The 6,936-nt window shown below is 36.2% G+C and overlaps 1 non-coding gene across 1 annotated transcript; it reads right to left on the bottom strand.

Annotated features, from left to right (window-relative positions):
* Positions 1-493: 493 nt before the first annotated feature.
* Positions 494-600, bottom strand: LOC138162006 (U6 spliceosomal RNA). Its single transcript, XR_011168516.1, has one exon. It is a non-coding gene; the product is annotated as a U6 spliceosomal RNA (small nuclear RNA).
* Positions 601-6,936: the final 6,336 nt, after the last annotated feature.

The raw sequence follows: 6,936 nt of genomic DNA, 5'->3' as shown, positions 1-6,936 counted from the left end.
CTTCCTTCCTTCCTTCCTTCCTTCCTTCCTTCCTTCTTTCCTTCCTTTTTCCTCTGATTTTTCTATCCTTAAGACATAGTACAGTGCCTGGCATCTTTGTTGTTCATTTGGGTTTGACTTTTCATAACTTCATTTTTTTTGGGCAAAAATACTAGAGTGATTTGCCTTTTTCTTCTCCAGCTCATTTCACAGAGGAGGAAACTGAAGTAAACAGGGTTAAATGATTTGCCTAGGATCACACAGTTACTAAGTGTCTGAGGTCAGATTTGAACTCAGGAAGATGTCTTCCTGATTCCAGGCTGGTGCTCTATCCACTTTGTTACCTAGTTTTCCTGGACCTGACATACAGCAGGCATTTAATAAATGTTTGAATTGATTTATGTGGTTTTAAAGTTAAATTTTATATTTTCAATTAGCAAGTATTTGTTTTCTCTCCTACCCTCTCCCCTGTGGGGAAAAAAGAAACAAAATCCTTGTAAGAAATATGCAATCAAAAAATATGGAATATTTCACAAATTTGCCTGTCATCTTTGTGCAGGGGTCATGTTTATCTTCGTTGTATGGTTCCAATTTTAGCATGTATGCTGCTGAAGTGAGCATTGAATTGGATTAAAATGTTTGCTAAGCTATTATTATCCAGTCTGTACCTATAATATTTTTTCAGTGTGGGGAAATCACAGTGTGGAAATTCCCTCTACTGATGCCAATTGGAAATTGGTCTTCAGATTATAGTCTTAAGAGTTGCCTGGAGTACTGAGGAGTTAACCAACTTGACCAGGGTCCCACAGCAAATATGTATAGGAAGTGGTATTAGAACCCATGCCTCTCTTCCTCCAAAGCAAGTGTACTACTAGTCATTAACTCATTCTGTCTTTCCTTAATTAAGTGATTGGAAATAGTTTAAAGCCAAACAGAGGATTTTATATATGATCCTGGAGGTTATAGGGAGCCACTGCAGCTTTTTTATTGGGGCCATAGTGTCACAGCTGACTTTTAGAAAGATCACTGACAACTGAGTGAAAGAGTAGGCATGTAACATGTCAAAGAGGCATCTGAACTGGAAAAAAACAGTATAAAGTACTTAAATAAAGAAAAAGATGATTAGAAAACAAAATGGGTTGGTTTAACAGTAAGAATTAGGGATAATCAATGGAGAATTGGAATTCTCAGCTCAGCCAGTGGTGAATTAATGCCTGAACTACCACAGTCTTCCCAACATCAACTATTTCCATATTTTATCCTCTTTGATAATTTGATGGGTGTGAGGTAAGACAACTGTTTTTATGTATTTTCTCTGATTATTAGTGACATTTTCCCCATGACTGTTAATGTTTGACATTTTTTTCTTTTGATCACTCCTTTTTTAAAGAGAAGATGAAGAGATGTCAACATACATTAAAAATAGAAGGGACACAGTCTTCTTGTTTTTTCTTTTTAAAACAAAGGATATAGTGATGCAAGCTAATTCTGAAGAAGGCTTGTGAGAATTCAAGAGGGGAAAACACATGTAAAAAGCAACTTGTAAATAAAGTTTTCTTGATTGCTCAGCAAGAAAATGGAAGCATAAAAGAGAATGAGAAAAAAAGAGAGTTTTTGGTCAGCCACAATCCCATTATTTTAGCCCACAAATGATGTACATAGTTTTTAGACAGTTTTCAAAAACAGATGACCTATAAAATCATGGTTAGAGAAGTAGATGATGAATATTTTTAAGATTCAGTTATGTGTAGATGGAGAGTTTTCATTTTAGCATTTTAATGCATATTATACTTCCTGATAGCAGGCTTTGAGCTGACACCATCAAATTTTTCCCACAAAGGAAAGTTGTAACAAATGCTATAAAACTTTTGATGACTGAAATCTGGAGCAAGACTGATGCTGCTTAACTAAACCAGTTCCTTGGTGTTCAACTATTGACTTCTCCTGGGGAGAAATACTTGATATCTACACTAATGTTTTCCTCCTCTCTGGAAAAGGAAGGAACACAGAGTGATATTACACAAGGATCATTAGATGTAATTTAGAAAGTCAGAGGAACATGGGCTTTGATTCCATATCTTCCTCTAATTTGCCACGTGACCTTAAGGAAATCATGGAACATTTTTGGGTCTCAATTTCATCATTTTGAAAATGAGGAGGGTTTTCCATCTTTAAATGCTATGGTCCTACTCTCCTGGCAACTACCGACAGGGCAGTTTTTACTTTTAGAATTATGATTAGAATTAGAATTAAAATTATTTAGAATTATTACTTTCAGAAGTAATGATTTACAGATTCATAACAAAGTTGATGAAATGTTTTTGCCTAGTAGAGTTGTTAGTTATGAGAACAAGATGGCAGATAATAAAATTGTTCTTTATTCTGGAATTAGTTAAAAAAGCAGAAAGAGTTTTAGTCATTCCAGGAGATTTTGGGAATAGTCTAGTGACAGGACAGAGGAGAGTGGGAGTTCTTGATAAATATTAAACCAAAATCATCACCACACAGAGTTTTTTTTTTAATGAAAAGACATTAGGCTATTCCATTGTATTGACCTTTCCAGTGAAATGGGTTCTGTTTTTTTTGTTTTTGTTTGTTTCATCACTTGTACTCTCCTTCCTCTCCTGAAGTCAAGAGAAAAGAATATGAACACTATGTATAGTAAGGGATATTTAGGGATGGATAGCATACTTCACAAGGAGGGTTATGGATGATCCTCAAAAGCATTTAATAAGTTTTTACTTTGAGTGATGCAGTGCTAAGCATGGTATGAAGTAAGTGAGTCTGATATAGGCAAATAGATGGTGCAGTGGACAGGATTCAGGGTCTGGAGTTAGGAAGACCTAAGTTTAAATCCAGTCTGAGATATGTACTATCTATGTGACCTTGGGTAAGTCATGATCTCTATTTGTCTCAGTTTCCTCACCTGTTAAAAGGAGATAATAGTATCTACCTCCCAGTGTCGTTGTGAGGATCAAAGGAGATGATATTTATAAAGGTTAATTCTATTTATAAATTTATAAAGATGAAATTTATAAAGGGCACATTGCCTGGCCCATAGTAGACATTATAGAAATGTTATTGATGTTGTTATCATTATTATTATTTAGATAACCCCAGGGAGGTCAGTAGACTTGGATGGGAAACTTACATTTTTATTTCAATCTACTTGGTTTCTCTTGTAATCCTATGCATTTAATTTTATGCACATAAAAACATTATTCTGAGGAAGGATCCATAGACTACATCAGACTACCACAGGGGTCTATGACCCAGAAAAGTTTCCCTGTTGTAGAAACTACTAAAAAAAATAAGGGCTCACTATTTCCCCGACCATTTCTTTGTTGGATGCTCATTTGTTTGTACTTTGATGAGCTCTTCCTAGACACCCTGCCATATAGAACACAGATGAGTGTGTGTAAATTTTCTAGGATGACAATACAGTTGGAAACCATTTCCTATAAATCTGAGTAGGTAAGGCTCAGATGAGATATTACTCCATGGAGACTGAAATGAGTGACCCTGGGACAGTTCTGATTTCATCTGCCTCTGAGACTATTATTCTAATGCACCTAAGGTAAAGAAAAGCTTTAGTCACTTCTCAGGTTTCTGTTTTAGAATTATTTTTCTCAACGAGTTACTGGAAGCACTTGGGTTCCTTCCAAAGACATCTTTATTTTATTTTTTGAATTACATGTAAACAAAAATTTTTAACATTTGCTTTTTTAATATGAATTCCAAATTCTCTCCCCTGCTCCCTCTTCTCCCCCCTCCTTGAGAAGGCAAGCACTTTGATTTGGATCATACATGTGCAGTCATTAAAATATTTTCCTCTCCTCCCAAAGACATCCTAGGGAAAACTATGGTGACAACATAGATTTTAGCAATATCTGAAATGTTCTTATTACTTCTGTGTAATTTTTGAGCAGGAGTTAGCATATTATATCCTTTGGCCCTATCTAGGGCTGTGGTTGAATACTTTCCATGCCATCTGCAATACTGCCAGCCCAACCTAGTCCGGCTAAGTAGTCCACAGCAATGATGTCTCAGTTAGTGAGGGGTTAGAAACAACAGGCAATTTGCTTGAGGCACAAGGTCCATTATCAGAATGGCTATCAGAAGATATCTGGGAAGAAAAAGATCAGAGCAGGAGTCATCTAGAATCTGGAAGAGCAGTTTGACAATGAAGTGGCATCTATGTGGTTGGTGCAGTGTGTAAAATGCTCTAGTTGAAGCTGAGAAGACCTGAGTTCAAATCTTTCTTCAGACCCTTTATAAGTTGTGTAGCCTTGGGAAAGGCAATTAACACTTCTCAGACTCAGTTTCCTCATATGTAAAATGATAACAATGATAGCAACTTCCTTATAAGATTGTTGTGAGAATCAAATGAAATGACATGTAAAGTTCTTTGCAAATCTTAAACTCTAAAAATGTAAAATCAAAAAGACAAAACAGGAAAATGTGGTCTAAAGTCAAGAACCTAGCTATACAAAAAGGCTTGAGGTTATATGGAGGTACATTTCCAAACTGACACACTTCGTACAGTGTTTGTGCTGGGGATCATTGAAATCCAGATAATTTTGATGAACGGAATTCTTTGTTCTTCTGAATGGGCTTCAGCTGTGGACAGCTCCCTTTAGCTGCTAGCAGCTATTTGTTTTTCTGTGGGGGGCTGGGAGAGTTGGTGTGGATGAAGACAACCACACTGATGAATGTCTCATTTGGGTATGTATGCATTTCAGGGGATTTCTGCTCTGGTCCCTTCCCCACCCCCTTATCCTGGCCAGTTCATAGGTATATTTTGAAATTATAAAAAGTCAGTAAGTACTAAAGTAAGTGTCTATGTATCCCTTCCTACTTTTAAGAGAGAAAACTTTCTGATCTAAGATGACAAGGAGTCATCCTGAACAAATCTGTCCTTATTGAAAGAAGAATAAATGTCCAAAGATATCAGACAAGCAGCAAGTCAGTTGAGTTTGTTCATTTGGCATAAATGATGGGAGTAGTTCTGGGGGAAAAAGTTCTTCCTGTCAGTTACATGGGATACAATCCAGAGTTCAGATGAATTTGATTCAAAAAGCTTTTTATCATGAACTTACTATATACCAGTTGTTGCACTAGGTGCTGGAAAGACAAGGACAGAAACAAAACAGACTCTGCCATCAAGGCACTTACATTCTACTGGAAGGAAACAATATGTAGACAAATATGTTAAGGAAACTCAACAGATACTTATTAAATATTTACCATGTACCAAAAACACAACACCTGATCTCAAGGAGATCACATTCTAATAGGGCAGACAACAGGAAAATACCCATATGCATATAAGATACATAAAAGATAAAAGTAAAATGCAAATAACCAGAAAATATTTTAGAAAGGGAGGAGATCACTAATAAATGTAGAGATCAAGTAGTCTCATGTAAGAGGTGTCAACAAGCTGAGCTTTGAGGAGAGCTAGGACTATCAGCTCAGTAGAGTTAAGGAGGGAGGGCATTCCAGGCATAGGAGAAAGCTCATACAAAGGTAGAGGAGATGGAATGTCATCTATGGAAAACAGCATACTATTGCACTTAAAATACAACTATTATAGATTCATTGCTTTTAGTTAAACCATCTCCTCTTTAAGAGGTAGTTACCTTGGAGAGAATTATATTACTAAGAACATATTGTTTGTCATTAAGACCTTGTCAGAGATTAGGATCTGAGCACTATCAATTTTGAAAACAAAGGGCAGGACTCTGTAAATGGGATCACAGGACAGTGCCTTGGGCAGAAAAGGTGCTGTATTAATGTTTGCTGAATGACATATGTCTTGATAACTTTTTATTATGGTTTTGCTTATGTTTTAAATGAGAGCTAAGAGTGTAGAATGGATAGATAGCGATAACTAGGGAAGGATAGGGTCAGGGATGCAGGTAGGCTTTTTGACAGTGGCACATTTTTCAAAGCCATCCACAATGCAGCCTTAATTATCTTGGCTGTTCTCTATTGAACTCTCTCCAAGTTCCTCACATTAAAAAGTCTTCTCATGGGGACTGCCAAAGATGTAAATTATTAAAATGCTATAAACCCATGCCTCTATCCTGGTCTCATCATATGGATGAACTCTGGGGCTCTTGTGGTCTCAGATGTCAAGTGGACTTCCTGGTTGCTATTGGAAACCATTCAGTTCTTTAAAAAAAAATCCAGAGGAAGTCTTTCAGAGTTGTTTGGTAGGAACAGAATGTAACTATGAAATGGTTTGAATAGCAATAAAAATTTTGGGGAATTAAAAATGAATATTTTCCAGAGAATTATTCACTATCAGTCATTTATATATACGTATATATATTTAAAAATATGATTAATGTTCATGTTTCTTATGTTTTGAATTATTCACTTAAATGCAGCAAACATTTATTAAATGTTGCCTCTGCTTTTTTTGCAATCTAATGAATGTATCTGAAGTTCTGCCTTTGTAAGGTGGTTTCTCATCTCTATAATGGTATTCCTCTACCTCTTTGTCTTCCCCAGCTCTGAGCACAATGCCTGCCATATAGAAAGTACTTAATAAGTGCTTGTTGATTGATTCAAATCTGTAGCTTCTTTTAATCCCTACCTCACCTTTTATAAAAGAGTGCTCATCCCTAAAGTTGAAATTGCTCTGGGTACATGTCATATGCTCCCTACCCTTCCTTCAAAATATAAGCCTCTTGAGGACAAGGACTTTTGTTGTTTTCCTTTGAATCTCCATAGAAGGATCTCACCATATTGAATTGATCTGAACTGTCTGAACACCATCCCATGGATATTTCCATATTCTTCCTTTTCGTAATTCCCTTCCCTCATCCTCCAACACTACTGCCATGAATTAATGCCACTTTTGTTTGTGCACTCTTGTTAGAGGCAAAATTTTCATAAATTTGAAATTTGGTTATTGACACTTTACTTTCTTAGCAAGACTCCAAAGTC

The sequence above is a fragment of the Petaurus breviceps genome, unplaced genomic scaffold (assembly GCF_028583685.1).
Source record: "Petaurus breviceps papuanus isolate PSGF00001 unplaced genomic scaffold, PetGlider_PUasm1.0 185, whole genome shotgun sequence".
Classification (NCBI taxonomy): Eukaryota; Metazoa; Chordata; class Mammalia; order Diprotodontia; family Petauridae; genus Petaurus; species Petaurus breviceps.
The sequence above is the reverse complement of the archived record's forward strand: the minus strand, read 5'-3'. Positions and strand labels throughout refer to the sequence as shown.